The sequence below is a fragment of the Balaenoptera ricei genome, chromosome X (assembly GCF_028023285.1).
Source record: "Balaenoptera ricei isolate mBalRic1 chromosome X, mBalRic1.hap2, whole genome shotgun sequence".
NCBI classification, from domain to species: Eukaryota; Metazoa; Chordata; class Mammalia; order Artiodactyla; family Balaenopteridae; genus Balaenoptera; species Balaenoptera ricei.
Window position 1 is genome coordinate 68,729,423 of NC_082660.1, and position 23,134 is coordinate 68,752,556.

General features: G+C 37.7%; 1 protein-coding gene across 7 annotated transcripts in view; it reads right to left on the bottom strand.

Moving 5' to 3' along the window:
- ATRX (ATRX chromatin remodeler) overlaps nt 1-23,134 on the bottom strand; it is a 242,595-nt gene that overhangs the window by 211,246 nt on the left and 8,215 nt on the right. For 2 of the 7 annotated variants that reach the window (XM_059909866.1, XM_059909867.1), the window contains one exon: nt 13,742-13,800. The exons of the other annotated variants lie outside the window; for them this stretch is intronic. The gene's annotated coding sequence lies outside the window, so the exon portion shown is untranslated. The remainder of the gene's footprint in view (nt 1-13,741; nt 13,801-23,134) is intronic. 7 annotated transcript variants of the gene reach the window in all.

Here is a 23,134-nt window from a genome sequence, read left to right on the forward strand (position 1 = left end):
TTAGAGCCTGTGCTCTGCAACGAGAAGCCACAACAATCAGAAGGCCGCACACCGCAATGAAGAGTAGCCCCCACTCGCCGCAACTAAAGAAAGCCCACACGCAGCAACGAAGACCCAATGCAGCCAAAAATAAATAAATTTTTTAAAAAAACCCACAATGAGATGTCACCTCGTACCTGTAGAATGGCTATCGTGAAAACATCTACAAATAACCCATGTTGGAGAGGATGCAGAAGAAAGAGGACCCTAGTACACTGTTGGTAGGAATGTAAATTGGTGCAGCCACTATAAAAAACAGTATGGAGATCCCACAGAAAACTAAATGTAGAACTGCCATATCATCCAGCAATTCCAATCCTGGGTACACATCCAAAGAAAACAAAAACACGAATTTGAAAGGATACATGCACCCCAGTGTTCAGAGCAGTATTACTTACAATGGCCAAGATATGGAAGCAACCTAATTTCCATAAACAGATGAATGGATAAGGAAGATGTGGTATATATACACAATGGAATACTACTCAGCCATAAAAAAATGAAGATTTTGCCATGTGCAAAAACATGGATGGACCTGGAGAGTATTATGCTTAGTGACATAACTCAGAGAAAGACAGACACTGCATGTTGTCACTTATATGTAGAATCCAAAAAATAAAATGAATGAATGCAACAAAACAGAAACAGTTTCACAGACATAGAGAACAAGTTAGTAGTTACCAGAGGGAAAGGGGAGGAGCAAAATAGGAGTAGGGGATTAAGAAGTAGAAACTACTATACATAAAATAATTAAGCTACAAGGATATATTATACAGCACAAGGAATACAGCCAATATTTTATAATAACTTTAAATGGAGTATAATCTATAAAAATATTGGATCACTATGTTGTACACCTGACACTAATATTGTAAATCAACTATACTTAAATTAAAAAGTTAGAATCAGAGATCAGATCAAGATGGCAGAGGAGTAGGATGTGGAGCTCACCTTCTCCCACAAATACATCAAAAAAACATCTACATGTGGAACAATTCTCACAGAACATCTACCAAACACTGGCAGAAGGCCTCAGACTTCCAAAAAGGCAAGAAAATCTCCACGTAACTGGGTAGGGCAAAAGAAAAAAGCAGAAAAGAAGAGAGAAAGGAATCGGGACAGGACCTGTGCCCCTGGGAGCAAACTGTGAAAGAGGAAAGGTCTCTGAAGACTAGGAAGTTCCCTCACTGGCGGGGAGACCAGCCAGGACAAAGGGCAAGATTCAGAGCCTCGAAGAAGAGCACAGCAACTGGTTTACAGAGGGCAAAGCAAAGAGAGACCTGCACAGACAGACAGTGCTGCCCAGCACTCCCCAGCCTGAGATGCTCATCCACTGGGGAAGGCGGGGGCTGGGCACTGAGCCTTGGGATTTGGAGGTCAGACCCAGAGGAGAGGACTGGGGTTGGCTGCATGGAGACAGCCTGAAGGGGCTAGGGTGTGATGTGGAAGGTCTGGGCCCACCAGAGAGGCAAGGTGACACTGTTGGGGGGCATGCTGCCATAGGAGCATCCTTCTCCACACACACTCTCAGGCACTGCCTACACGAGCTCTGGGGGTGGGCATGAGCTGCCGCTGCCATCTCAGACTCCAGAGGCGGGCACAGACCACTGCCACTGCCGAGGGTCCCGCTACTGGGAGCCAACCACTGCCCCCGCCTTACTTGGAGCGTGCACGAGCCACGCACCTGCACACCCCCTATCAAGGGGATAATGGCCAGCAAACACTGAGGAAAGAGACTGCAAGGATCCAAACCAAAAACAGCCCTCACGCCAAAAAATATTAAACCCATACGAGCTATGCAGGAATGCTCCCGCATATAAATAGGGCTCCAAGACTACAGGATATAATTGTTTCTCCTAAACTCACAGAATAAGATAAACATAAGCAAAGTGAAGAAGCAGAGGAACCACTCCCAGTTAAAAAACCAAGAGAATTCCCCTGAAGAAACAAACAATGAAACAGACCTTTTCAGTCTAATAGACACGACTTCAAAAAGGAGGTAATGAAAATACTGAAGGAATTAAGAAAGGTTATTGAGAGAAATGCAGATTATTGTAAAAAGGAACTAGAAACTATAAGGAGGAGACAAGAAAAATTAGAAAATTCATTTGCCAAGATGAAAGCCGATCTAAAGGCAATGAATAGCAGAATGAATAATGCAGAAAAAAGAATAAGTGATCTGGAAGATAGAATAATGGAATTTACCGAAGCAAAACAGCAAACAGAAAACCAAATGAAAAAAAAAGAAAGCAGTATAAGAGACCTAGGGGATAATATATAGCGTCCCAATCTACTAATAGGGATTCCAGAAGGAAAAGAAAGAGAAAAGGGAACTGAAAATGTATTTGAATAAATTACAGCTGAAAACTTCCCAAGCCTAAAGAAGGAAAAAGATATCCAGATACAGGAAGAACAGAGAGTCCCAAACAAGATGAACCCAAGCAGACCTACACCAAAACATATTATAATAAAGATAGCAAAAGTTAAAGATAAAGAGAGAATTCTAAAGGCAGCAAGAGAAAAACAAAGAATTAATTAAAAGGGAAGCCCCATAAGGCTATCAGCTGATTGCTCAACAGAAACACCACAGGCCAGAAGGCAGTGGGAAAATATATCCGAAGTCTTGAAAGGGAAAAATCTGCAACCTAGAATACTCTACCCAGCAAGATTATCATTTAGAATAGTAGGAGAAATAAAGAACTTCTCAGACAAGCAAAAACTAAAAGAATACAGCAATACTAAACCTATCCTAAAAGAAATATTGATAGATCTTCTCTAAATATTAAAGAAGCAAGAAGATATAGGAAGGAGGAATTCAAAATTTGAAAGTAAATCACTTTAACTAGCCAGTAAACAGATCAAAAAGAGAAAGAGGAAAAAAAAACCTATTTGTGAAAGCGATAATAAACACCAGGAACAGCAAAAGGATAAACACGAAGATGTAAAAAAGGACATCAAAATCATAAAATGTGGGGAAGGAGAGTAAGAAAATGAAGCTCCTTTTGTTTGCTTTTTTTAAGAATGTGTTTGAGCCTATATGTCTAAAGCAAGTAGACATAGGAAGGGGTTAAGATACTTGAAAAACAGAACAAACACAAATCAAAAACATACAATACATTCACAAAAACCAAAAAGAAGAGCACACAAGCATAAAATAAAAGGAAATCATCAAACCACAAAAAGAAAAAGAAGGATCAGGGAAGAAACAAAGAATCAACTGGAAAACAAGGTTTAATATGGCAATAAATACAAATGTATAAATAATTACCTTAAATGTCAATGCTCCGATCAAAAGACATAGAGCAGCAGACTGGATAAAAAAAACAAGAGCCTACAATATGCTGCCTACAAGAGACCCACCTTGTGGCAAAGGACACACATAGATTGAAAGTGAGGGGATGGAAAAAGATATTTCATGGAAATGGAAATGAAAAGAAAGTGAGAGTTGCAATACTCATATCAGATAAAATAGACTTTAAAGCAAAGGCTATAAAGAAAGATAGAGATGGACACTATATAACGATAAAAGGATCAATACAAGAGGAGGATTTTACACTCATCAACATATATGCACCTAATATAGGAGCACCCAAATACATAAAACAAATACTAACAGACATCAAGGGAGAAATTGATGGGAATACAATAATGGTAAGGGACTTTAACACCACACTCACATCGATGGACAGATCTTCTAGACAGAAAATCAATAAGGCAACAGAGATCCCAAATGATACAATAGAACAGTTAGACTTAATTGACATTTTCAGGACATTACATCCAAAAAAAAAAAGACAGAATACACATTCTTTTCAAGTGCACATGAACATTCTCTAGGATTGACCACATGCTACGGCACAAAACTAACCTCAACAAATTTAAGACTATAGAAGTTATTTCAAGCAACTTCTCTGACCACAAAGGCATGAAACTAGAAATCAACCAAAGGAAAAGAAATGGGAAGTTCATAGTGATACAAGCCTTCCTCAAAAACCAAGAAAAACAATGTTTTTTTGTGACATAATAAATCCACTGCATTACTCCTAAGTGCATGTGTTTTTTTTAGGTTTAAAATTATCATATGTGTTTATAATGCGTTATAAAATATACAGTTCATTTATTTCTTAGTATCTGTAACTTCACTTATAAATTAACTAGTAATTCACAATTGGCTTTTCACTAATCCAACAGATTTTCTACACTTCGTTTATTTACCACAAGTTTATTATTCACGTAAGTGTTTAAAATCTTCTAACTTATGTCCTTATTCAAGTAAAATTATAAGAAATCCTTTTAACAGCTGCCCAGTATTAACTATGTAAGCATATAATATAAAGCCTAATTCCCTATAAACTTTTTATGCCTTAATTTTACTCCCAAATGTGATAAAGGTCCATACAGGTTTCTACTATGCCAATGAATATCAACCACTGGAAGATCAAGTGTTAGGGTAAAAGGTGGAATTTTTCTTAGTGAGTCCACGCTGCCTTGGGTTTCCTTACATAACCCTGACAAATTTTAACATGCATTTTATACACGCTGGCCTGATTTAAACCTCATGAAACCCCGCTCCTTATTACAGGGAACTGAGGCTCAGAAAGGCACTTATTTGCTAAATACAGTAAGGGAATTAAATAATTTGCACTTGTGTTGGAAAATCAGGAATTCTATCTCTAACCAAAGCCCACCCTATACCACATCCCTTAAGAAAACTCAAGGCACAGTGACTAATATAACCTAATGAACAGAAAAGTAGTTACTACACTAGTAGATAATCCTCAAATCTTAGAACACTTCAAAGGACTAAGGATAAACTAAGATGTCCACAAAGTGCCTTCAGTTACTAGAGCATACTTTTCCAAAGTTTTTCATCTTTGTTCATTGCTATCTTTGTTATCATTTTGAATACACTCATTGATTTTTTCTTTAATTTTTAATAAAAACACTATATGAACACATTAAATTACCTAAGTTCTCTAGTTTTACTGTGCATGCTTAATCCACTGAGCTTACCACACTAACCTTATCTGTATGCAGCAGTAACTAAACATAAGGTGTTAACAATAAGAAAAACAAATCATCTTAAAATCAATTCCTAAAACTTCCAACTGAAATTGGAACCTGATCCTCACAAAGACCAAGACCTGAAAGGTGTAACAAACAAAGGAGAGCACTCCCAAAGAGCCACAGATAGCTATGTCATCTCACATAGGTTCATTTATTTTAAAAAGTCAAAACAAACAAACAAAAAAACTAACAAGTCAGCTACAAAAGGTAAGGAGCTTAGAAGTCCTCACTCCTATGCTCACAACAAGAAAAAAGATAAACAAATTGAAAATCAGTAAGTTATCTTAGATCCATCAGAGAACAGGACAAATCACCAAAAAGAAAAAAAAAATGGAGACAGGCAGATACAGAGAATCACATTTTATCTGAAGTGCGAACACTTCAATAGTAACTGACGAATTATTGGAGGCCAAATACAGATTAGCTTGAGTGTTAAAAAATCCTGGGGTCCCAGTTGGGGTGGGGGGCACACTTTCCTGGGTTTTACCTCCAGGAGCACCGCAAGCTTTTCAGGTACTCATGAGGAAGATCTGAGGGGGAAAAATCCTCTTGTGCCTTGAGCAGGAGGAGGGAAAAGTAAACATATTAAAACTCACCCAGAGCATTCCCTTTTTAACAAAGTCTTGCTCTCAAGGTAAACTACTTTACCAGAGCATTATGTACCTGGAGGAAGAGCAATTAGATAACCTCAGCCTCCTCTAGGTTTCCTGTCTCACCTAAGTAGGGGTGGGGGGGGCGGGAAAGGCTAAGAAACACTTCTGAAGGTCACAGCCCAGGGACCACTTAAAAAGACAGATGTAATTCATAAGATTACAGATCACTTTCCCTCTCCAACTCCTGGGATCCAATATGGTAACACTGAATTATAAATGAGAAAGCTACAAGATACAGACTCTGTTTAAGAAGGAATTCTTAAGGAAACCCAAAGACAAAAGGTAAGGAAAAAAAAAAAACCAGAACAAGGGAACTAGAAGAAATAAAGGCTCTGGCACCTACAGCTACAGCACACATTAAACACAGCCCCATTCCTAGCCAGATTAACACAAAATCTCACACTAAAAGTCTGATTTCCTATTACCAGAAATATCACATGGAGCTTTCAAAAAAATTACAAGTCCTGCTAAAAGGCAAGAAAAAACACAATCTAAAGACACAAAGAGAGCATGAGAACCAGACTCAGAGAAGACACAGATTTTTGGAATTATCAGACAGGGAGATTTAAAATAACTATGACTAGTATGATAAGGACTCAATAGATAAAGTAGGCAGTGTGCAAGAATAGTTGGGTAATGTAAGCAGAAAGATGAAAACTCAAATAAATAAAAGAAAATGCTACAAATCCAACACACTGTAAAAGAAATAAAGAATGCCTTTGATGGGTTCATCAACAGAATGGACATAGTCAAGGAAAGGATCAATGAGACTGAAGAGGAAAGAATCAGTGAGGCTGAGGACATGTCAGTAGAAACTTTCCACAACTGAAATGCAAAGAGAAAAAAGAACAAATAAAAGGGAACAGAAAAACTATAACTGTAGAATAATTACAAAAGTTGTAACATACATGTCATGGGAATACAAAGGAGAAGAAGGAAAAGAGAAGAAATGTTTGAAATAAAAGAATGGTGGAAATACTTCCAAAATTAATGACAGATACCACAGAAGCAGGATACCAAGCAGGGTAAATACCAAATATCTATACCTAGCTATGTCGTATGCAAACAGCAGAAAACCAAAGACAAAGAGAAAAATCTTTTAAAAAGCCAGGAGAAAAAAAACAAAACATCTTATCTATAGAGGAACAAGGATAAGCATTCCATCTTATGTGTTGTCAGAAACTATGCAAGCAGGAAGAGAGTAGAATGAATTGTTTAAAGTGTTGGGGAAAAAAAAACCCACCAAGCTAGAATAACGTACCCAGCAAAATGATTCTTCAAAGGTAAAAGAAAAATACTTTCTCAGACAAACAAAAACCAAAGGCATTTGTTGCCAGCAGACTTTCCTTGCAAGAAATGTTGAAAGTTCTTCAGAGAGAAAAAAATTATATGGGACTTCCCTGGCGGTCCAGTGGTTAAGACTCCACACTCCCAATGCAGGGGGCACGGGTTTGATCCCTAGTCAGGGAACTAAGATTCTGCATGCTGCAGGGCGTGGCCAAAAAATAATAATAAAAAAAAATTATATAGGGCAGAAACATGCATCTACATAAAGTAAGGAAGAGCATTAGAGAAGGAATAAATGAGGGTAAAATAACATCTTTTATGTTTCTTATTCTTAACTGAACTAATAGTTAACTGTCCAAACTAATAATAGCAAAAATGCATTGGATGATTATAGCTTATGGATAAGGAGAGGAATTGGGAATACTGTTATAAGCTATCTACAGTACTTGTGAAGTGGTATAGTGTCATTTAAAAATGGACTTAGACTAGTTATAAATGTATATTGCAAACTATAAGGCAACCAATAAAATGTTTAAAGAAGTATAATTTATGTTAAAAGAGGAAAGAAAATGAAATCATATAAATGTTCAATTAAAACCAAAGGCAGGATAGCTGATTCACTTTGTTATACAGCAGAAACTAACACAACATTGTAAAGCAATTATACTCCAATAAAGATGTTAAAAAAAAAACAAAACAAAACAAAGGCAGGGACTTCCCTGGCAGTCCAGTGGTTGAGGCTTAGCCTTTCAACCCAGGGGGTGTGGATTCGATCCCTGGTCCTCCCAGCCAAAAACCAAAACATAAAACAGAAGCAATATTGTTAACAAGTTCAATAAAGACTTAAAAAAAAAAAAAAAGCAAAGGGACTTCCCTGGTGGTCCAGTGGTTAAGAATCTGCCTTCCAATGCAGGCGACGTGGGTTCGATCCCTGGTCAGGAAACTAAGATCCCACATGCCAAGGGGCAACTAAGCCCCCATGCTGCAACTACTGGGCCCATGAGCCTCAACTAGAGAGCTCACGTGCCGCAACTAGAGAGAAGCCCACGCGCCGCAACAGAAGATCCCACATGCCACAACAAAGGTCCTGCAACTAAGACCTGACACAGCCAAAAATAAAATAAATTAATTAATTAAATAAAATAAATATTTTTTAAAAAGACAAAAAAGGAGAAGATAAAAAACAAACAAGTACAATGAACAAAAAAGTTACAAACATGGTAGATATTAAACCAACTATATCAAAATTCACTTAAAATGTGAATGATCTAAACACACCAACTAAGAGAGTGTGTCAGAGTGTGAGGTGGATACAGTCAGATGTCAGAGAGGACTAAAACCAAGACCCAAATATATGTTGTCTACAAGAAATCCACTTTAAATATAAAGAAAATGATTATAAGTAAAGGGAAGCCAGGGAAATGGGGAGTTGTTGTTTATAGGGTATAGAGTTTGTGGGTTTTTTTTCTTTTTTAAATATTTATTTATTTATTTGGCTGTGCCAGGTTTTAGTTGCGGCATGCGGGATCTTTTTAGCTGCAGCATGTGAACTCTTAGTTGCAGTATGTAGGATCCAGTTCTCTGACCAGGGATCGAACCCGGGCCCCCTGCACTGGGAACGTGGAGTCTTAGCCACTGGACCACCAGGGAAGTCCCTAGAGTTTCAGTTTTCCAAGATGAAAAAGTTCTGGAGATTGATTGCACAACAATGTAAAAATGTACTTAACATTATTGAAATGTACACTTTAAAAAGGTTTATGTTATGTGTATTTTATCACAATTTTTTTTAAAAAGGAAAGGGATTTCTATTCAAGTCCTTTGTACACTTTCTAACTGAGTTGTCTTTTTGGTGCTGAGCTGCAAAACTTCTTTATATATTCTGGATATTAAATCCTTATCAGATATATGATTTGCATACATTTTCTTCTATTTCTGTGGGTTGTCTTCACTCTCTTGATAGTGTCCTTTAACACACACATTTTTTATTTTAATGAAGTCCGTATTATCTATATTTTTCTTTTCTTGCCTGTGTTGTTTCCACCTTATTTAGAGACCACTGACAAATCCAAGGTCCTTATGTTTTCTCCTAAGAGTTTTATACTTTTAGCTCTGAAATTTAGGTATTTTTAGTTGTATATGGTGTAAAGTATGGGTCCAACCTTCTTTCACATGTAGATATCCAATAGACACAGCACCATTTATTAAAGAGACTATCAAGATGGGTACAGAGTTTTTTGTTGGGGATGATGAAAGAGTTTTGGGTACACATGGTGGTGACTGTTACATATTGTGAATGTGCTTAATGCCACTGAACTGCACATTTACAAATGGCTAAAGTGATAAATATTATGTTATGTATATTTTACCACCGTAAAAATAAACACAAGATACTACTTCATACCCACCAGAATGGGTATAAGTTAAAAGATGGTCAACAGGAGGTATTAGTGAGGATGTAGAAAAATTGGAACCCTCATACACTGCTGACGTGAACATAAAATAGCACACTTTACTATTTGTAAAATAATACAAAACTGAAAAACAGTTTTGACAGTTCCTCAAAAAGTTAAACATAGAGTTTCCATATGACCCAGAATTCCAAAAAGAAATGAAAATAAACACCCACACAAAAATTTATACACCAATGTTCACAGCAGCAATGATTCATAATAACCAAAAAGTAGAAACAAACCAAATATCCATGAAATGATGAATGTATATTTTTCAGCAATAAAAAGGAGTAAAGTTCTGAGTCATCCTACAACATGGATGTACCTTGAAAATATGCTAAATGAATGTAGCCAATCACAAAAGATCACATACTGTATGATTCCTTTTACAGGAAATGTTCAAAATATGCAAATCCATAGAGATAGAAAGTAAAATAGTGGTTGTCAGGATCTGAGGTAGGGATATGGGGGAAAATGAGGAGTAACCACTAATTGGTATAGGGTTTCTTGTTGGAGTGATGAATATTCTGTTGATGGCTGTACAGATTTGTGAGTATACTAAAACCACAAAATTGTACTCTTTAAATGGATAGACTGTGGTATGTGATTTACATCAATAAAGCTGTTAATTTTTGGAAAGTGACTTGGACATTAGCTGAGTTGTTCAGAGATCTTTTGACAGCAATTGCACTAGGATTTAGACCTTTCATACAATTTCTACCCTGAACAAGAGTTAGCGAAGAAACTGACTCAAGCTAAAAGTTTTAACAAGATCTGAGGATATTACTTGAATATCTTTAGCTTTAAAAGCAGTGAATAGGAAGTAATCGATCTGCTATACTGCTTGAAATTTTTGGTTCAGCACAAATTATAAAACTACGGAATAGAAATAGAAATTAAAATAAATCTGTTATCTATATCTTTTTAAAACTTATCTGTCAAACTAGATAACTACTTTGGTGCTTTGGAGGCCAAGTAGCAGTGAACACTGATTGACGATATTAAAAATAAGGTAGAAAAAGCACAAGTTTCTTCTACCCAGGATCTCACCGTAGGATATCAAGCCTTTCATGAAGCTCTGCTTCTGAAAAATTCCACATTAAGTATTAAGAAAAAGAATCAAGTGTCCACACTTCATGTTCACAAAGAGCACAAGGTTTTACAATATGGTTTTACAATTTCTGTTCTCTACAATAAGACTTTTTCAGCCTTCAACTCTACCTGAATCTTATTATTGTAATATTCTTTCTATTTAACATTAATTGTTTAACAGTAACTTTATAGTGGGACATAGGAAGGATCAATGTACCACACAGTCTGGTAGAAAGCTTGTGCCGCAAATAAGGGAAGTTAAATGGTATCTACCCTCTAAATTCTTCAGAGATTCCTCTAGGTAGCCTCTAAAAGACCTAGACTTTTTAAAGCCACATACTTCTCTTGACCCTTGGGAAATGTTATTAACATCTTATACTTGAAGAATTTCTGGGAATACAACAAATTTTTGTTCCTTTACAAAAAGAAAAAAAGGGAGGGGAACAAAAAAAATACTGAAACAGGAAATAACACTGGTATCTCTTTTACATCATCTCAAAAAATCATTCAGGCCTCTTAGTCATCTAAGGACATAAAAATTAAGTATATGAGATGACAGGGCATATCCAGCATGGGCACCATAGAATAATCATCTTAGAAGATAAATTTTATTTTTCTGAAAACAGAATCCAAAATTTACCACAACAAACAAGGCACTACTAAAACGTAAGACCTTTTCTTTGAGTCCCAAAACAAGAAGATATATTAAAAGTTAGTCTTTCATAAATAAGTATACTGAATACAAAGAGCCACTACAAATCTCTTGAGTACCATTGAACATTTCTCTAAAAGCAAAAAGGAGGCAATCTCTTTTTTTCACAAAACTTGGATCTAACTTATTTGAGTTAAAAAGCAGAACAGTGGTTCTAAATTTTATAGAAACCATCCCTTTATAGAAGTAAAAGGAATAATCCAAAAGGAGTTGATCAGAAGCGAACTAATAATATAAACAATGCTTAGATATTAAAGTTATATAAAGATTAGCATGAAGAAAGGACTCAACTAAGAAGAAACAAAAGAAAATCAGTAAGTTCTACATTCTGATAGATGAGTAGAAAATAACCAAACAAACCTGTTCAACATCAACTCTAATCCTTCTATCTCAAGACGACTAGTGCTCCTAGTCTGTGTGTACTCATCCTAACATTTGAGTATCTTGTGCTGTATGTGTAACCTAACTCTATGACAGTCTTACCACCCAAAACTACAAATCATTCCTTGTCCCTCTGGTTAAACTTCCTCATTCATTTCTTTCAGTTGATGGCTCCAATCCTGGAAAATTTAAACTAATACCAGCTATCAGAATGGTATTATCGTAAATAATAAATGGTAAATATCGTATCTTCTTTAACTATTAAATGATTTTCTTACCATTCCGCAAGACTAAATAAAAGAGATTCAGAAAAGGCTAACATCCTGAGTTTCTAATCTTCCAGTCCGGCTTTAACATCTGAAAGTCATATCAATCTCTTTCTTTCAGTGGGCTGATGCCTCAGTGGAAAGATGAGCCACAATCCAGAAGTTATAATACAAGCAAATCAGATATTTGTTAATTTAAGAGATATAACTTTGTCGAGCTATAACTCTCTAATTGTTCAAGCTTTTTGGAAAATCCTTTAAAGCATCGGTAAAGCATTAAAATTTCAAAGCAAAGGCAATTCAGGTCAGCTTCACAAATATCACTTGCCTGAAAAACTTCCATTTAAACTCTTCCCAAACTGACCTAAGAGTTTTAACCGTAAGTCAGTCAGATTTCACTTTTTATTCATGAGGAGTAAGATTCACTTATTCATTTTACAATATTTACCAAATGCTGAATATATTGTGAGTACTTAGTATTGCAATAAAAAGTAAATACATAAGACCTGACCCTAAGGAACTCACAATCTAATGGTAAAGAAAGGCTGTTAAGTATCCCAGGAATAATCTAGGGAAGAAAGGGGAACCATCCTTATAACTGTGAATTTCCTCATGCTTTTAAATCTCTCATACGTGTAATCTTTTTCATCTAATTTTTATACAGCTTCCTTTAGGGTTAAAACTCTTAACCTTATTTCCCACACCTGCTAACCTCCATTTTAAAAAGCAAAGTTTGCTAGAGAATCAGGAATTTCCTGAAGAATACCTTGGGAAAGCAAACACTGAACCACGGATATTCCCTGTATTAAAAGAGAAAGGTGTAATGGTTTTATACAGAATAAAGGGAAAATAAAAATCAGTTGAGGGTGAGAAATATGCATAAATATTTGAAAAGCTTAGATTTATTCCATTCGAGGCACATCTATCTAAATTCAATATATTCTATTCACTTTAACACAAAAATTAGTAAGTGCAAGTATTATATCACTATCTTTATTTTCTAACAAAAGCATACTAAGTTCCCTCAAAAACAGAAACCTTTGGAAAGTTTTTATCGGGATGAAGTACATTTTAGCTCAAAGGGAATGAATTTAGATTTAAATAGGTTAAAAAACAAACTACCCTCAGATGAAGCAGAAATGCAATTTTACTTTGCCCATTGTAAGAAAATCTATTTTCCTCTAGAACTTGAATCAGAGTGAATCTATATCCCTATATATTGTAATGCAAAGAGTACTGAAACTCAATTTAAATAAGATTCTCATTTCTCTTTTGGTAAAGAGGAAAGGGGAGAAAAACAAAATCTAGGTTTTCTGAGAGAAGACAAAGTCACATAATTCCTATATCTATAGCTAAGCATTCAGTGCTTTAACGAAGCCCATCTACAAGCCATTGAGCTAATCATTTAATTTGTGGACCCCTACTCAATTTTGAGGGAGTTATAAAAGGCAAATCTCTCCAGATAAAAATAAAGCTTACGTCCCTAATCAATAAAAACAGAATCAGATAAAATCTGCAATGCAATCACTAGCTAAATGGAGTTTTGATAACTGCTGATTAAGGTCTGAGATAGTATTAACGTTTTTACAAGAGCAACAAAACCATCATTCCAAGGGCAAAAGATATATAAACAGATTAGATAATCTTTGAAAATACAGTGTTTGGCTTATCTTTAGAATGTAGTGAACTCAATGCTCCAGGTGATAGACACCTGAGGGGGAAGGTATGAAAAATCAGAATCAACTTATAAGTAACTTCTCTACTTTTTGATATGTACATCAGAGCTACTCATACCTCTTTTCATGAAATTGATACCTAATCAGTTCTGTCTCCAGCTATTAAGTGCATCCACTCTGAAAAATAGAAAAGGAGGAGATAAAGCAACTCAATTTTGTTAAGCGCTTACACTATGCTATACAGCTCATAAAGATTTTCATTAAGGTATTACTGTCTCCACTGCATAGATAAAATAACAACACAAAAGTTGGGTAACTTTCCAAAGGTTACAAAGAGAACTGGATTTGAACCCAAATCTATCCGTACATGAGGTAATTCCAAATGAAAGCAAGTTGAGACCAGAGCTCAAACTGTCTGAATTTTATTCCAAAGGACTGGAGAATAATCCATTTTCCACTATTTCTTTCCCCCAAGAGTAGAACACACCAAATGCAAACGGACTTCTTACTGAAGTTAAATGACAATCCCTAAGTCTTGGAAAACTTCCTGTAATACTGGAAAAACAACGGGTATAGAATAATATAGTTGGGTCCGTTTGTATCTTAAGGAAAGCCTGATATTTAATATCTAGAATGCGAACAATTACAGCTCATTTACTCTCCCTTGCCTATAATAATATTCCAGATGTGGAAGTTTTAGCTGATTGTTGCTAAGGACTCCCTCCACATCCTCCTTCCCTAATAAGTCCACTATAGAAAGTGCAATATAAAGAAAAGTGTGAAGTACAAAATATAATGTCAGCTAAAATCCCACCATGCAGAGATAATCATAGGGGAAAATGTTAGCACACATTTTCATTTTATTTAACAAAATCGAATGGTTACTTTACTGCTTTGCAACCTCTTCCCTCTGTTAATATACAGTGAATATTTTCCTGCATCATTATTTTCCTAAAACAATTTTTAATGGCAGTATAGTATTCCATCATGTAAAGATGCCAGAAGTTTTTTCTCAAGCTAACAGCACTTTAAGACAGATATGCTTTTGTTGCAGGAATTGCAGCTGCCTCCTAATAGGATCTGTAGCATGGCTGCTAGATTTTAAAATCAATTTTTATTTATTCAGAACATAAATAGTGCAGAAAAAAAGGGCTATGTGCACTGACTATTACAAAAGATTCACAAAGAGAAATAAGCTGACACACTTAAAGGATTACCAATGCTTGCTTCAGCTGTTAAGTTATAGTTGTCTATAAAACCACATTGGCCAGTGTGAACAACTATAGAATAAGAAAATTCTCAAACTGCAACTGGAAGTGTAAATTAGTAAAACCATTATGGAGATCAATTTGGCAATCATCTTACAATAAAAAATAAAAATAAAATTGACCTCCTAAAGAAACTCCAGCATATGTGCAAAGGAGACACATTTAAGAATGTTCTAACACTTTTTAATAGCACCAAATTAGAAAAAATTCTAAATACCCACCAATGGTAGACAGATGAATTGTAGTATACACATTCAACTCAAAACTAATGAAATGAAAAGTGAGCATTCCAGATCAGTTTGTTCAATAGAGATATAACGTAAGCCACAAATATAATTTAAAATTTTCTAGAAGCAACATTTTGAAAAAAGAAAAAGCAGGTGAAATTAATTTTAACCTTATTTAACCCAATATATCCAAATTATCATTTCAATATGTAATTAATATAAAATAATTAGTAATAAGATATTTTACATTTTTTTGTACTAAGTCTTCGAAATCCTCTGAGCAAATACACTTCCAGCACATCTTAATTCACACTGGCCACATTTCAGTTGCTCAACAGCCACAGATAGTTAATGGCTATTGTATTGAACAGTGCAGATCTAAAGTTACCTTAAAATCCCAAAAACAATACTGAACCGAAAAAGGAAGTTGTAAAATCATATGTATTATATGGTGTCACTTAAATAAACTTATAAAACTGAAAAACTTCTAAATAATGTCTCTGGGAACTTCCCTGGTGGCACAGTGGTTAAGAATCCGCCTGCCAATGCAGGAGACACAGGTTCTAGCCCTGGTCCGAGAAGATCCCACATGCTGCGGAGCAATTAAGCCCGTGCACCACAACTACTGAGCCTGCACTCTAGAGCCTGTGGGCCACAACTACTGAGCCCGTGGGCCAAAACTACTGAAGCCTGCGTGCCTACAGCCCGTGCTCCGCAACAAGAGAAGCCACCGGAATGAGAAGCCTGCGCACCATAACGAAGAGTAGCCCCCACTCGCCACAACTAGAGAAAGCCCGCGTGCAGCAACAAAGACCCAACGCAGCCAAAAATAAAATAAATAAATTTTTTAAAGATCTGTATTGGGACTTCCCTGTTGGCACAGTGGTTAAGAATCTGCCTGCCAAGGCAGGGGACACAGGTTTGAGCCCTGGTCCGGGAAGATTCCACATGCCGCAGAGCAACTAAGCCCGTGCACCACAACTACTGAGCCTGCGCTCTAGAGCCCACAGGCCACAACTACTGAGCCCACGTGCCACAACTACTGAAGCTGCATGCCTAGAGCCCGTGCTCTACAACAAGAGAAGCCACCGCAACGAGAAGCCCGCGCACCGTAACGAAGAGTAGCCCCCACTCGCAGCAAATAGAGAAAGCCTGCGCACAGCAACGAAGACCCAACGCAACCAAAAAAAACAAAATCTGTATTGATAGTTCATAAGTGTGCATGTATAAGCTATCTCCATACTTGTTGCCAGAAAAATATGTTTATATAATTCACTAAATATCTTCTTGTCTTGTGTTATTTAGTTTTATTCTAAAAGCACTTAAGGGCAGAACCTAGGTATTTCTGGTTTTATTAGGCTCAGTACCAACAGTACCTACTTTGGCAAATAAACACTATTCAGAATTTGTCAGAAAACGTCAAACTTTCCAAAACAATGAAGAAACAATGGAGGACTGAACAAATTCCAGTCTACTGTTTTGAATACAAAGATATAAATGCTCTAATGCAGGTAAAAAAAAAAATGCAAGTTTGAGTAATAAAGCAGCAACATTTGAATAAGACCTACATTTTACCTTATGTATAAATAGTGATCTCTGCGTAACATTCAAAATTTTTTAATTGCAGTAACAGTCACCATGTTCACATGGGCCAAATCAGTAATTCCCAGTAGGAACTTCAAGAAATGTTTCATTATATTTGGCACACTGGTTAAATACAGTTCATTTCATCAATATGCCACACCCCATCCCCACCCAAAGGCAGAGTCTTCAAATGGAGACAGGAGGCAAAGAACGTGGCAAGATCAAGAAAGCAGGGGACTTCCCTGGTGGCGCAGTGGTTAAGAATCCATCTGCCAATGCACGGGACACAGGTTCGAGCCCTGGTCCAGGAAGATCCTACATGCCACGGAGCAACTAAGCCCATGCACCACAACTACTGAGCCTGCACTCTAGAGCCCGTGAGCCACAACTACTGGGCCCATGCACTGCAACTACTGAAGCCCGCGTGCCTAGAGCCCATGCTCTGCAACAAGAGAAGCCACCACAATGAGAAGCCTGTGCACCACAACAAAGAGTAGCCCCCACTCACCGCAACTAGAGAAAGCCTGCGTGCAGCAACGAAGACCCAACACAACCAAAAAGAATAAATTAAAAAAATAAATAAGTAAATAAATAGTTGCCTATGTGCAGCAAATTCAAGTTTTGCTTTTTGGAACTTTTTTCCCCAAATATTTTCAATCAAGTTTGGTTAAATCCGCGGATGCAGAATCCAGTATATTTGGCATAGTTGAGCAGACTCAAATATCTGTCACGCCCATGCTCAAAACATTCAGGGGCTCCCCATGTTTATAAATAAGGATAAAGTGCAAACGCCTAAGCAAGAGAGACTTCCCTGGTGGTCCAGTGGGTAACGCTCCGTGCTCCCAATGCAGGGGGTCCAGGTTAGATCCCTGGTCGGGGAACTAGATCCTCCATGCATGCCGCAACTAAGAGCCCACATGCTGCAACTAAACATGCCGCAATGAACATCCCACGTGCCGCAACTAAGACCTGGCACAGCCAAAATAAATAAATACATATTAAAAAAAAATCCTAAGCAAGAATTTGAAGGTCTCTGCAAAATAATTCACAGATGACTTTCCAATCTCATCTGACCACAACTCTAAGCTCAAAGAAGGTTCTCTTTCCCCTCTTCACCCACTGAATATTCTTTTACTTCTCTTTAAGAGCAACACATTCTGCTTATAGTTCCTTGTTTAAAACTCAAGAGTACTCCCTACTGGAGTGTAAATGCCTCAAAGGAAGAAACTGGTCTGAGTTCATCTCTTTTTCCCATGTGAGAAATAACAAATTGCCTTGAACAGAGGAATACTAAATGTTTATTAAAATAAAGATAATGCCTGCTCAGGGATTCCTTAAAAGAAAAGAGTGTTGATTTGTTGAGCATTTTTTAAAAGTCCTGAAGTCATTTAGTACCATCAAATATTTTCCCTTCTATCTCTAAACTGAAATATTCAATAAGCTGTGTTGGATGCTCTACAGGCAGCCTTCGAAAGAAATGTATTATTTCATATACTTAACAGTAACAGGTCCAGTCACTGTAATATGAAACATTTACTCTTAGTTCTCTATTTTTAGTAGATACTCAGAAAACACAATGAAAATTCATAAATAGGGTGTTTTGATTTTGAATGTTGGGGGTATCTGAGGAAAGGGGAAAGGCAAGAAAAATAAGAGGTGGGCAAATTCTCCCTAACTCTACAGAAATTAACCAAGCCTAGCTTCAAAATCTCTAAAGTGGGCTGATAATATTAGTATTAAAAGTAAAACCATTTTTAAAATATAGTAGGGACTTCCCTGGTGGTCCAGTGGCTAAGAGTCCACCTTCCAATGCAGGGGACACAGATTCGAGCCCTGGTCAGGGAACTAAGAGCCCACATGCCACGGGGCAACTAAGCCCGAGCGCTCTAGAGCCCGTGTGCTGCTACTGAGCCCATGTGCCCAGGAGCCCGCGTGCCAAAACTAGAGAGGAGCCTGCATGCTGCAATGAAGAGCCCGTGCACCACAACGAAAGATCCTGCATGCCTCAACGAAGATCCCGCATGCCACAACTAAAGACCCGACACAGGCAAATAAATAAATATTTTTACAAAATAATAATAAAATAAAGTATAGTAAAAGCAAAGATGTGCCTCCTGATAAAATGTGCTCAGAAAGGCATATCACTTCATACTATCCCTAGCAAAATACATAATCACAAGGAAACACCAGACAAACCCAAATTAACTGGCCTGTGTTCTTCAAAAACCGGAAGGGAAAAAAAAGGCACGGTGAACTGCTCCAGATTAAAGAAGATTAAACAGACATGAAAATAAAATGCAATGCGTGTTCCAGAACTGGATCCTGGACCAGAAAAAATGATATTTCAGTCTTTCACTACGAAGGACATTATGAATCAATTGGCAAAATGTAAATAAGGTCTATAGATTAGAAACAGTACTGTATCAAGGTTAATATCTAAATTTGCTAACTATATTGACGTTATATAAGAAAATATTCCCATTTTGGGGAAACTTTTTTTTTTTTTTTTTTTGGCTGCGTTGGGTCTTCATTGCTGCGTGGGCTTTCTCTAGTTGAGACGAGCAGTGGCTACTCTTTGTTATGGTGTGCAGGCTTCAGTGGTTTCTCTTGTTGCGGAGCACATGCTCTAGGCACGTGGGCTTCAGTAGTTGTGGAGCACAGGCTTATTAGTTGCTCCGCGGCATGTGGGATCTTCCCGGACCAGGGCTTGAACCCATGTTCCCTGCACTGTCAGTGGGATTCTTAACCACTGCGCCACCAAGGGAGGTCCCTGGGGAAACTTTTCCTTTTGAAATATAGTAAAAAGGAGATTTTCTTTTTTCTTTTTTTTTTTTGGCCACACCACACGCAGCATGTGGGATCATATTTCCCAGACCAGGGATCTGACCCCCTCCTGCTGCAGTGGAAGTGCAGAGTCTTAACAACTGGACCCCAGGGAAGTCCCAGGAGATGATTATTCTTTATCTCCCTGAAGGTAGGATCAGGTTCATCTCCTGAGGTTACAGTTATAAAAAACATTCCCAAAAAATCATTCAATAAAATAGTACATGAGATGAATGACACATCGACTAGACATTTAAGGAAGTATCTTTGATCTGTGGAGAGACTTTTTTTTAACATCTTTATTGCAGTATAATTGCTTTACAATGGTGTGTTAGTTTCTACATTATAACAAAGTGAATCAGCTATACATAAACATATATCCCCATATCTCAACCCTCTTACGTCTCCCTCCCTCCCACACTCCCTATCCCACCCCTCTAGGTGGTCACAAAGCACCGAGCTGATTTCCCCGTCCTATGCGGCAGCTTCCCACTAGCTATCAATTTTACATTTGGTAGTGTATATATGTCCATGCCACTCTCTCACTTTCTCCCAGCTTACCCTTCCCCCTCCCCATGTCCTCAAGTCCATTCTCTAGTAGGTCTGCATCTCTATTCCCGTCCTCCCTCTAGGTCCTTCATAACTATTTTTTTTTTAGATTCCATATATATGTGTTACCATACGGTATTTGTTTTTCTCTTTCTGACTTACTTCACTCTGTATGACAGACTCTAGGTCCATCCACCTCACTACAAATAACTCCATTTCGTTTCTTTGTATGGCTGAGTTATATTCCATTGTATATATGTGCCACATCTTCTTTATCCATTCATCTGTCGATGGACACTTAGGTGGCTTCCATGTCCTGGCTATTGTAATCAGAGCTGCAATGAACATTGTGGTACATGACTCTTTTTGAATTATGGTTTTCTCAGAGTATATGCCCAGTAGTGGGATTGCTGGGTCGTTTGGTAGCTCTATTTTTAGTTTTTTAAGGAACCTCCATACTGTTCTCCATAGTGGCTGTATCAATTTACCTTCCCACCAACAGTGCAAGAGGGTTCCATTTTCTCCACACCCTCTCCAGCATTTATTGTTTGTAGATTTTTCGATGATGGCCATTCTCACTGGTGTGAGGTGATACCTCATTGTAGTTTTGATCAGCAATTCTCTAATGATTAGTGATGTTGAGCAGCTTTTCATGTGTTTGTTTGCAATCTGTATTTCTTTGGAGAAATGTCTATTTAGGTCTTCTGCCCATTTTTGGAATTGGTTGTTTGTTTTTTTGAGATTGAGCTGCATGAGCTGCTTGTAAATTTTGCAGATTAATCCTTTGTCAGTTGCTTCATTTGCAAATATTTTTTCCCATTCTGAGGGTTGTCTTTTCATCTTGTTTATGGTTTCCTTTGCTGTGCAAAAGCTTTTAAGTTTCATTAAGTCCCATTTGTTTATTTTTGTTTTTATTTCCATTTCCTTTGGCATCTGTTGTAAAGCTGGTTTGGTGGTGCTGAATTCTCTTAGCTTTTGCCTGTCTGTAAAGGTTTTAATTTCTCCGTCGAATCTGAATGAGATCCTTGCTGGATAGAGTAGTCTTGGTTGTACGTTTTTCCCTTTCATCACTTTAAATATGTCCTGCCGCTCCCTTCTGGCTTGCAGAGTTTCTGCTGAAAGATCAGCCGTTAACCTTTTGGGCATTCCTTTGTATGTTATTTGTTGTTTTTCCCTTGCTGCTTTTAATATTTTTTCTTTGTATATAATTTTTGATAGTTTGATTAATATGTGTCTTGGTGTGTTTCTCCTTGGGTTTATCCCTTATGGAACTCTCTGTGCTTCCTCTACTTGACTATTTCCTTTCCCATATTAGGGAAGTTTTCAACTATAATCTCTTGAAATATTTTCTCAGTCCCTTTCTTTTTCTCTTCTTCTTCTGGGACACATAAAATTCGAATGTTGGTGCGTTTAATGTTGTCCCAGAGGTCTCTGAGACTGTCCTCAATTCTTTTCATTCTTTTTTCTTTATTCTGCTCTGCAGTAGTTATTTCCACTATTTTATCTTCCAGGTCACGTATCCGTTCTTCTGCCTCAGTTATTCTGCTATTGATTCCTTCTAGAGAATTTTTAATTTCATTTATTGTGTTGTTCATCACTGTTTGTTTGTTCTTTAGTTCTTCTAGGTCCTTGTTAAACGTTTCCTGCATTTTCTCTATTCTATTTCCAAGATGTTCGATCATCTGTACTATCATTACTCTGAATCTTTTTTCAGGTAGACTGCCTATTTCCTCTTCATTTGTTTGGTGTGGTGGGTTTTTACCTTGCTCCTTCATCTGCTGTGTGTTTCTCTGTCTTCTCATTTTGCTTAACTTACTGTGTTTGAGGTCTCCTTTTTGCAGGCTGCAGGTTTGTAGTTCCTGTTGTTTTTGGTGTCTGCCCCCAGTGGCTAAGGTTGGTTCAGTGGGTTGTGTAGGCTGCCTGGTGGAGGGGACTAGTGCCTGTGTTCTGGTGGATGAGGCTGGATCTTGCCTTTCTGGTGGGCAGGTCTGCATCCAGTGGTGTGTTTTGGGGTGTCTGTGACCTTATTATGATTTTAGGCAGCCTTTCTGCTAGTGGGTGGGGTTGTGTTCCTGTCTTGCTAGTTGTTTGGCATAGGGTGTCCAGCACTGTAGCTTGCTGGTCGTTGAGTGGAGCTGGGTCTTGGTGTTGAGATGGAGATCTCTGGGAGATTTTTGCCATTTGATATTATGTGGCGCTGGGAGGTCTCTGGTGGACCAATGTCCTGAACTTGGCTCTCCCACCTCAGAGGCTCAGCCTGACACCTGGCCAGAGCACCAAGATCCTGTCATCCACACGGCTCAGAATAAAAGGGAGAAAAAAAGAAAGAAAGAAAGAAAAATAAAATAAAATAAAATAAAGTTATTAAAATTTAAAATAAAAAATAATTATTAAAAATTTTAAAAATTTAAAAGAAAAAAAAAGAAAGAAAGAAGAGAGCAACCAAACCAAAAAACAAATCCACCAATGATAAGAAATGCTAAAAACTACACTAAAAAAGAAAAAAAAAGGGGGGGCAGACAGAACCCTAGGACAAATGGTAAAAGCAAAGCTATACAGACAAAATTACACACAGAAGCATATATATACACACTCCCAAAAATAGAAAAAGGAAAATATATATATATCGTTGCTCCCAATGTCAACCGCCTCAATTTGGGATGATTCGTTGTCTATTCAGGTATTCCACAGATGCAGGGTACATCAAGTTGATTGTGGAGATTTAATCCACTGCTCCTGAGGCTGCTGGGAGAGATTTCCCTTTCGCTTCTTTGTTCGCACAGCTCCTGGGGTTCAGCTTTGGATTTGGCCCCGCCTTTGCATGTAGGTCGCCAGAGGGCATCTGTTCTTCGCTCAGACAGGATGGGGTTAAAGTAGCAGCTGATTAGAGGGCTCTGGTTCACTCAAGCCCAGGGGAGGGAGAGGTACGGAATGCAGGGTGAGCCTGCGGAGGCAGAGGGCAGCGTGAGGTTGCAACAGCCTGAGGCGCACCGTGTTTTCTCCTGGGGAAGTTGTCCCTGGATCACAGGACCCTGGCAGTGGCGGGCTATACAGGCTCCC